Source organism: Heteronotia binoei, chromosome 15, assembly GCF_032191835.1.
Source record: "Heteronotia binoei isolate CCM8104 ecotype False Entrance Well chromosome 15, APGP_CSIRO_Hbin_v1, whole genome shotgun sequence".
Taxonomy (NCBI): domain Eukaryota; kingdom Metazoa; phylum Chordata; class Lepidosauria; order Squamata; family Gekkonidae; genus Heteronotia; species Heteronotia binoei.
Window position 1 is genome coordinate 58,896,165 of NC_083237.1, and position 9,679 is coordinate 58,905,843.

The following is a 9,679-nucleotide window of genomic DNA, read 5'->3' on the forward strand; positions in this document are numbered from 1 at the left end:
TGGACCAGGGGGTCCAATTCTATGAGCCCCAAAAGAAGGTGCCCCTATCCTTCATTATTTCCTATGGAAGGAAGGAATTGAAAAGGTGTGCCGTCCCTTTAAATGTGAGGGCCAGAACTCCCTTTGGAGTTCAATTATGCTTGTCACAGCCTTGATCTTGGCCCACCCCCAAAGTCTCCTGGCTCCACCCCCAAAGTCCCCAGATATTTCTTGAATTGGACTTGGCGACCCTATTCAGAGATGGATCAGGAAGATCCATGAAACAAAAACCCAGAGATGTTTTTGCAATCTCAGATGGGCAAGGTGGAAAGGAGAGATGTTGGTGGGCCTTCTGCTTAGTGATGTTCCAGTTGGTGAGTCACAGAAGGCCTTGGTTTTGTGCACAGAAGATTCCCTGGTACAGTCCTCCCGAGCAGCCGTTTTCTCCGGAGGAACTCATCTCTGTGATCTGGAGATGTGCTGTAATTCTGAGGGATCCCCAGGTCCCACCTGGAGGGTGACACCCCACCAACGAGGAGGCTTTTGATTCTTGGATCTTAGCGCTGAGAGATGGAGAGAGGGTGCCTTTGGAACACGGATTTTATTTTGCCTTGTGTTTTTGTAGAGTTGAAGCACTCTGAGCCGCTACTGTTTTCTGCAAACACCTGCAAGAAATCTGGAGTCAGGCTGAACCTCAAGATACGATCTGCGGGTGTAGACATCAGCGGCCTGGGCGCCACTTGCTTGTCTTCCTCTCCAGTTTTGGTGAGAAAAACCTACGTGGACCCCAGAGACCTGTGGTGAGCATTGTTTCTGGTGTTGCTACCGAAGGATGGGAACTGCGAGGACAGAATGCCAACAGGAGTCCTCTCTGTGTTCTCTTGGGAACACTTGGAAAACAGGGCCAAGGAACACCATGCTGGTTTCAAAGCTGAGTTGGGTAAATTTGTCCAGGACAGAGGTGGGCAAACTGCAGCTCTGGAGCCACATGTGGCTCGTTCACACATATTGTGTGACTCTTGAAACCCTCAACCATCCCATTGGCTGGCATGTACAGTTCAAGTAGCTTTCTTTCCCCCTCTAAATTCACAAAGAATGAACCCATTACCCTGGTAGCCCGCTCATTATAGGGGCCAGGAAGGGTCTACTTCAAGTTCTCTCTCTCCTCCTCCTCCTCTTCTTCTTCCTCCTCCTCCTCGGAAGTCCATTAGACAGTAGGGTTGCCAAGTCTAATTCAAGAAATATCTGGGGACTTTGGGGGTGGAGCCAGGAGAATTTGGGGGTGGAGCCAGGAGACATTAGGGGTGGAGCCAAGATCAAGGCTGTGACAAGCATAATTGAACTCCAAGGGAGTTCTGGCCATCACATTTAAAGGGACGGCACCCCTTTTCAATTCCTTCCTTCCATAGGAAATAATGGATAGGGGCAACTTTTGGGGCTCATAGAATTGGACCCCCTGGTCCAATCTTTTTGAAACTTGGGGGGTATTTTGGGGAGAGGCACTAGATGCTATACTGAAAATTTGGTGCCTCTACCCCAAACAACAGCCCCCCCAGAGCCCCAAATACCCACAGATCAATTCTCCATGATTTTCTATGGGAATAAATCTCCATAGGGAATAACAGAGTTCCCAGCAGACATTTCCCTCCCCTCCCCCCGCTTTCTGATGACCCTGAAGCGGGGGGAGGGTCTCCAAACCTGGGGATCCCCTGCCCCCACCTGGGGATTGGCAACCCTATTAGACAAAGAGAGAGAGTGACTTACGCAAGGTCAGTCAGTGAGCTTCAATAACAGCAGGAATTCAAACCAGATCTTAGGTTGAATTTCAGTTGATAATGAAGCTCAAGGCAATGCATCCTCCTGGACTGAATCAAGACCTAGGTTTCCTTCTATGCTGCCCTGATTTGACTCCACATCACAGGACACAGAACACACCAATCTGGAGGTTTCTTATTCTGGAAGTAGGGGCTAACCTTCTTCTGTCCTCTTATTCCCTTTAGGAAAGTCGAGACATCCCTTGGCCTGATCCAACAAGTCTACCCAAAGCTGCAGTTCTACGTCGTGACGGAGGTTTTTGAGATAATGGAGCCGCTGCTGATTGAAGAGACAGTCCAAGGAGGAGGCAAAGGAGAAGTGACTGCAGTGGAGATTTTTAAGATACAGGTCAGGGGATTGACCAGTTTCTCTTCTTCCTCTTCTTCCTCTGCTCTCTAAACTTGCTGATTCTATGAGATCATTTTGGAATTTTGAGAAAAGATAGCAGACACAAAATGGCAATCCCAGGGGTCATTCCATAGAAAAAGAGATGCTGGAGCTCATTAGCACAACTCATTTGCACAATTCATTTGCACAACTCATTTGCAACTGGAAGGTATTAAATTATATAAACTCAGCATATACCTTAAAATGCTTTGTGAATTATAATTGTCATAATCAGGGGTGGAATTCTAGCAGGAGCTCCTTTGCATATTAGGCCACACACCCCTGATGTAGCCAATCCTCCAAGAGTTTACAGGACTCTTTTTTGTAAGCTCTTGGAGGATTGGCTGCATCATTGGTGTGTGGCCTAATATGCAAAGGAGCTCCTGCTAGAATTCCACCCCAGTCATAATAAAACCTTACTCCCACCATGCTTTTAAAATTACTTTCTCCTCTGTGGCTACAGTGGCATGCTGAAGATTTCCAGCTGTCTGCTTGATACGTTTTGGTTCTTTCCCCATTTTTTGTGGGGAGAAATATTAGAAAGTTTGTTGTAATGTACTCGATGACGAGACGTGTTGAAGGCAACATGCTTTATTAGCTGGTACATCACAAAAGAGCGAAACGCGGGCTGGGTCCCGCTTTATATACAATACCCGGAACAGCCCTCCAACTGGCCCAGTCCAATCCTGGCCAGTCAAACTTCCCGCCACAGATCTTAATTGGCGGAGTACTTTCGCGCGCTACACCGAGTGACCAGGGGCTTCCTCTGGTCACCTCTGCCGCGTCGCTGCGCAGTACTTCCGGATTTCCGTGCAAGACACAACATTTGTCAAATCTTAAGAGTTCGGCAGAATTCTCACAGGGGATTTGAACAATTGAGCCCACAAGCAAGTAATTTTGCGGGAGGGGGAGAGGTTAAGAAAGAAAGAACACCATAAAATGTAGAGGTTCTGGAGCTCCGCTCCTGTGAGCTCCTGCCCCAAATGAGGCCCGACAGGGTCAGTCACGCAATAATTAGTGACGGGACCAATCACACCATGTTGGGAGAGTCCACAAAATGCTGAGACAATCCAGGCCTTAGGGTTGCTAGGCAGCTGCAACATTAGGGAGAATTGGAGGGGACAATGTCAAAAGAGATTTTTTTTTTAAATAAGAACATAAGAGAAGCCCTGTTGGATCAGGCCAGTGCCCATCCAGTTCAGCACTCTGTGTCACACAGTGGCCAAAAAAACCCAAGTGCCATCAGAAGGTCCCCCAGTGGGGCTAGAAGCCCTGCCACTGCCCCACTCCAAGCACCAAGAATACAGAGCGTCACTTGCCCCAGACAGAGATTTCCAAGGATAAGCTGTGGCTAATAGTAGGGTTGCCAAGTCCAATTCAAGAAATATCTGGGGACTTTGGGGGGGTGGAGCCAGGAGACATTGGGGGTGGAGCCAGGAGACATTAGGGGTGGAGCCAAGGTCAAGGCTGTGACAAGCATAATTGAACTCCAAGGGAGTTCTGGCCATCACATTTAAAGAGACGGCACACCTTTTCAATTCCTTCCTTCCATAGGAAATAATGAAGGATAGGGGCAACTTCTTTTGGGGCTCGTAGAATTGGACCCCCTGGTCCAATATTTTTGAAACTTGGGGGGTATTTTGGGGAGAGGCACTAGATGCTATACAGAAAATTTGGTGCCTCTACTCCCAAAAAACAGCCCCCCCCCAGAGCCCCAGATACCCACGGATCAATTCTCAATGATTTTCTATGGGAATAAATCTCCATAGGGGATAATAGAGTTCCCAGCAGACATTTCCCTTCCCTCCCCCCGCTTTCTGATGACCCTGAAGCGGGGGGGAAGGCCTCCAAAGCAAGGGATCCCCTGCCCCCACCTGGGGATTGGCAACCCTAGCTAATAGCCACTGGTGGACCTCTGCTCCAGATGTTTATCCAATCCCCTCTTGAAGCTGTCTATGCTTCTGTCTATACAGACTCATGTGCAGAAGTTCTTCCTGGAAGTGACAAAAGGTAGCTCTAGGAATCAGTGGAAACCCTATGGCAGGGGTCCTCAAACTTTTTAAATAGGGGGCCAGTTCACTGTCCCTCAGACTGTTGGAGGGCCGGACTGTTGTGGTGGCTGCCATTACTGTACAAGGCCGTGGGCCATCAGTTCTCCATCTTCTGCATCTCTCTCCCTTCCCCACACCACACACCCCAGCCTGGGAACTCACCTCACCTTGGTATCGCCTCACACTCTGTCTCTGCCGCCTCAGCCCAGTGCCGGAAGTGTGCGTTGCTAACGCGAGTTTAGGTTGAATGTAACTTCCGGTCTGATTTTGCCATAACCCGGTGGGCCGCATAAACGTCCTCAGCGGGCTGCATCTGGCCCGCGGGCCGTAGTTTGAGGACCCCTGCCCTATGGTATGCAGGCTATGCAGGTGGCTGGAAGTGTGGGCTCATGAGTGGGTGGGAGCATGTGAGTGGGTGGGAAGGTGGGAAGAGAAGTGTGAGTGGGGCAAATGTTGGTGGGCAGAGGTGCGTCCCCGAGCCCTGTCTGCTCAGGGCTCTTCCAAACCTGGAACTGGGCCTGCAGTTGTGGATCCTGCCCTTAATAATTCTGTGATTTGCCGAATCCCATAACAATCCGTCCTCCAATTTCTAGGGTCTGGACACGAGAACGAAAAGGAAGTACCTGAAGATTCCCCATGGCACAGTGGTAGCCTATGTGGTCCAGAAGCTCCACACTCTTGAGGAAGACGTTTGTAAGTGGAAACTGTTACACATATGCACAGGGCTTTTTTTTTTTGCAGCAGGAACTCCTTTGCATGTTAGCCAAACCCCTTTTATGTAGCCAATCCTCCAAGAGCTTACAGGGCTCTTAGTACAGGGTCCAGAGATAGAATTCTAGCAGGGTTCCTTTGCATATTAGGCCACACACCCCTGATGGAGCCAATCCCCCAAGAGCTTACAGGGCTCTTCTTACAGGGTCCAGAGATAGAATTCTAGCAGGGGTTCCTTTGCATATTAGGCCACACACCCCTGATGGAGCCAATCCCCCAAGAGCTTACAGGGCTCTTAGTACAGGGTCCAGAGATAGAATTCTAGCAGGGTTCCTTTGCATATTAGGCCACACACACCCTGATGGAGCCAATCCTCCAAGAGCTTACAGGGCTCTTCTTACAGGGTCCAGAGATAGAATTCTAGCAGGGGTTCCTTTGCATATTAGACCACACACCCCTGATGGAGCCAATCCCCCAAGAGCTTACAGGGCTCTTAGTACAGGGTCCAGAGATAGAATTCTAGCAGGGTTCCTTTGCATATTAGGCCACACACACCCTGATGGAGCCAATCCTCCAAGAGCTTACAGGGCTCTTCTTACAGGGTCCAGAGATAGAATTCTAGCAGGGGTTCCTTTGCATATCAGGCCACACACCCCTGATGGAGCCAATCCTCCAAGAGCTTACAGGGCTCTTAGAACAGGGTCCAGAGATAGAATTCTAGCAGGGGCTCCTTTGCATATTAGGCCACCCACCCCTGATGGAGCCAATCCCCCAAGAGCTTACAGGGCTCTTAGTACAGGGTCCAGAGATAGAATTCTAGCAGGGGTCCTTTTCATATTAGGCCACACACCCCTGATGTAGCCAATCCTCCAAGAGCTTACAGGGCTCTTAGTACAGGGTCCAGAGATAGAATTCTAGCAGGGGTTCCTTTGCATATTAGGCCACACACCCCTGATGGAGCCAATCCTTCAAGAGCTTACAGGGCTCTTAGTACAGGGTCCAGAGATAGAATTCTAGCAGGGGTCCTTTGCATATTAGGCCACACACCCCTGATGGAGCCAATCCTTCAAGAGCTTACAGGGCTCTTAGTACAGGGTCCAGAGATAGAATTCTAGCAGGGGTCCTTTGCATATTAGGCCACACACCCCTGATGTAGCCAATCCTCCAAGAGCTTACAGGGCTCTTAGTACAGGGTCCAGAGATAGAATTCTAGCAGGGGTCCTTTGCATATTAGGCCACACACCCCTGATGGAGCCAATCCTTCAAGAGCTTACAGGGCTCTTAGTACAGGACCTACTGTAAGCTCTTGGAGAGTCAGCTGACTCTCTGGACTTCCCCCTAAACTCTGTGGTATTACCATAGAGTTTTCAGTTTGGGAAATATTTTAGAGCATCGGCAGATGCGCTGATCATGTCCAGGTTTTTGCAATGTCATTTCTCTCCCCCCCTTTTCCCCCACCAGCCCAGACACAAGGACTCTCAGAAGAGCTGGACTGGCATGGGATTGCATGCCCAAAGTGGGTATGTGGCAAGGCTAAAGGATATGGATACACATAGAAGGCTGCTTAGTCCTATGTGCGCACACACGCACGCACGCACACACACACAAGACAAACCTTTATTGGCATTTTTAAATTATAAAGTAGAGGGAAAGTCCTGTGTGCAAAAGACAATTTCTCTCTTTTATAGGGTTGCCAAGTCCAATTCAAGAAATCTCTGGGGACTTTGGGGGAGGAGCCAGGAGACTTTGGGGGTGGAGCCAGGAGACACGGGTGGAGCTAGGAGCAAGGGTGTGACAAGCATCACTGAACCCCAACGGGAGTTTTGGCCATCACATTTCAAGGGACGGCACACCTTTTTAAATGTCTTCCTTCCCTCCACCCTCCCCTTCTCTGATTTCACCTCAGAGGCGGAGCGTCGCCTCTTCTCCGCTTCACCGTAACTGCTCCTCCGAGATGGGCTCAGGCTGAGCCCATCTCGGAGGGCAGCTACAGTGAAGCGGAGAAGAGGCGGCAGCGCAGCGGCATCGCCCGCTCCGCCTCTGAGGTGAAATCAGATAAGGGGAGGGTGGAGGCAGGCCAGGAGCGTGGCGAGCCGCGAGTCCAGGTCCTAGAAGGACCCAGATTCGCGGCTCGCCACGCTCCTGGCCTGCCTCCACCCTCCCCTTCTCTGATTTTACCTCAGAGGCGGAGCGGGCGATGCCGCTGCGCTGCTGCCGCCTCTTCTCCAGTTCACCTTAGCTGCTCCTTCGAGATGGGGCGGCTCGCCACGCTCCTTGGCGCCGTTTCCCCCCCTCCCCCACTTCCGTTTTTTTTGAAAGCGGGGGAAGAGGCTGTAAATCCTGGGGTCCCCCGCCAGGGCGGGAGGGTTGGGAAGCCTACTCTTTTACTCTAGGGATGTAATACTGCTTAGAGGGCCACTGTGAGTTTACTCTAGTCCTGTGGAATATCCTTGGCCCATTCAGGCCTTGAATTCAGCAGCAGCTCACAGGAGCACAGCTCCTGAACCTTTCTCGGGGTTTCCTCTCTTCTTCCCCACCTACCATCCATTGAATAGTAGGTGCAGCTGCATAACAATCCCTGGATTAGGAGAGCAGCCAGCCAGCCAGCCAGCCACCAGGGTCTTTTCCACACCCCCCAGCACCCCTCATTAACCCTTGGAGAAGCCCGCACCACCCTTTCTCCACTTTTTATGTGATTTTGGGTTGTGAGTGGCTTGCTGGCCTTTTGACTGAGGGGTGGCCAAAGAGAGCCGCAGGTGAATGAGGTCTGCTTGGGCTGGCTGGATCTCGCTTGCCCGGGGCTCTCCTTTCTTGCGTTGGGTTGCTTTTGGCTGGTGGGGGGTGGCATATGCTAATGAGTTATGCTAATGAGCTCCACCACCTATTTTTCTACAAAATGACCCCTGGGCCCAGTGATCAGTTTTAGAAGATACAGAAGAAGCTGCCTCTAATTTCTTGTCACTCTTTTATAACCTCAGAAGAAATCCAGTGGCCTCTACTTCCTTCTAATTGCTTTGCTTCCCCTTTTCTCCTCAGTAGGCCATTGGCAGCAGCTGCAGCCAAGATCGGTTTCCTGTCTCACTTATGATGGTAGGTTTCTGATTCTTTCAACATAACAGTTGCTGTCAATGTACGTTGAAGCTCAAGCAAAAAAGACAGTCCTCGGCTTTTAAGGCCCTGAGGAGAGAAGAGGGTGGAGGGAAGAAGAAGATATTGAATTTATATCCCACCCTGCACTCTGCCCCATGGTGCAGAGTGGTAAGCTGCAGTACTGCAGTCCAAGCTCTGCTCACGACCTGCATTCGATCCTGGTGGAAGCTGGGTTCAGGTAGCTGGCTCAAGGTTGGCTCAGCCTTCCATCCTTCTGAGGTTGGTAAAGTGAGTGCCCAGCATGCTGGGGGGAAAGTGTAGATCACTGGGTCACCCCAGAGTCGGAAATGACTGATGCTTGCACAGGGGACTACCTTTACCTTTAGAAGAAGATGAGATTGGATTTATATCCTGCCCTATACTCTGAATCTCAGAGCAGTTTACAGTCTCCTTTATCTTCCTCCCCCACAACAGACACCCTGTGAGGTGCGTGGGGCTGAGACCGCCAGTTTGGTGTAGTGGTGAAGTGTGCGGATTCTTATCTGGGAGAACCGGGTCTGAGTCTCCACTCCTTCACTTGCACCTGCTAGCATGGCCTTGGGTCAGCCATAGCTCTCATAGGAGATGTCCTTGAAAGGGCAGCTTCTCTGAGAGCTCTTTCAGCCCCACCCACCTCACAGGGTGTCTGTTGTGGGGGAAGAAGATAAAGGAGATTGTTTAGTTTGTGAGCCGCTCTGAGACTCTGCTTCAGAGAGAAGGGCAGGGTATAAATCTACGGTCTTCTTCTTCTAGTAGAGATGCAGCAGAAGCAGTTTCCCCCCATTTAAAGGCCCCCTTGTAGGGGGCAGGGACAGGGGCGCAGGCAGGGGTGTGTCAGTTTCCCAGAGTTGGCAAACTGACTTCCTCCTACTACATTTTTTTTCCTTCTAACTTTTCAAATGATGGAACTCACCTGGAGCCAGGGCTTTTTTTGTGTCAAGAACTCCTTTGCATATTAGGCCACACACTTCTGATGTAGCCAATCCTCCTGGAGCTTGCAGTAGGCCCTGTACGAAGAGCCCTGTAAGCTCCAGGAGGACTGGCTACATCAGGGGTGTGTGGCCCAATATGCAAAGGAGTTCCTGCTACAAAAAAAAGCTCTGCCTGGAGCTATGCAAAGAAGGGTCAAATGCCGGAAGTAAACAATCGGCATTCAGTATTTTTGCATTTATTGCTTCGGAGAGAGTGAGTGGCTGGATCCAATTATTTCCTTCTGCCCAGGGAGCAAGGCTAATGGAGAAGGTCCATGAATCCAACACACTCTTTGTTTCAGTTTTCAAACCCAGATCTCTTTCTCTCTTTTATCTTCAGCATTCCAGGATGAGCTTAGCTCTTCGCTGACAGGTAAGGGATCATGAAAACAATGAGGGGTGGAATTCTAGCAGGAGCTCCTTTGCATATCAGGCCACCCATCCCTGATGTAGCCAATCCTCCAAGAGCTTACAAAAAAGAGCCTTGTAAGCTCTTGGAGGATTGGCTACATCAGGGGTGTGTGGCCTAATATGCAAAGGAGCTCCTGCTAGAATTCCACCCCTGGTGCTTAGTATTTACTTAATTCAGATATGCAATATTATCATTCTTTCAACAATGCTGTGAAGCAAGTCAAG

At 50.2% G+C, this 9,679-nt stretch overlaps 1 long non-coding RNA gene across 1 annotated transcript; it reads left to right on the forward strand.

Annotated features, from left to right (window-relative positions):
- The first annotated feature begins 712 nt into the window (after positions 1–712).
- On the forward strand, positions 713–4,921 carry LOC132584835 (uncharacterized). The gene is made up of 3 exons (XR_009556265.1): positions 713–779; positions 1,980–2,142; positions 4,826–4,921. It is a non-coding gene; the product is annotated as an uncharacterized LOC132584835 (long non-coding RNA).
- Positions 4,922–9,679: the final 4,758 nt, after the last annotated feature.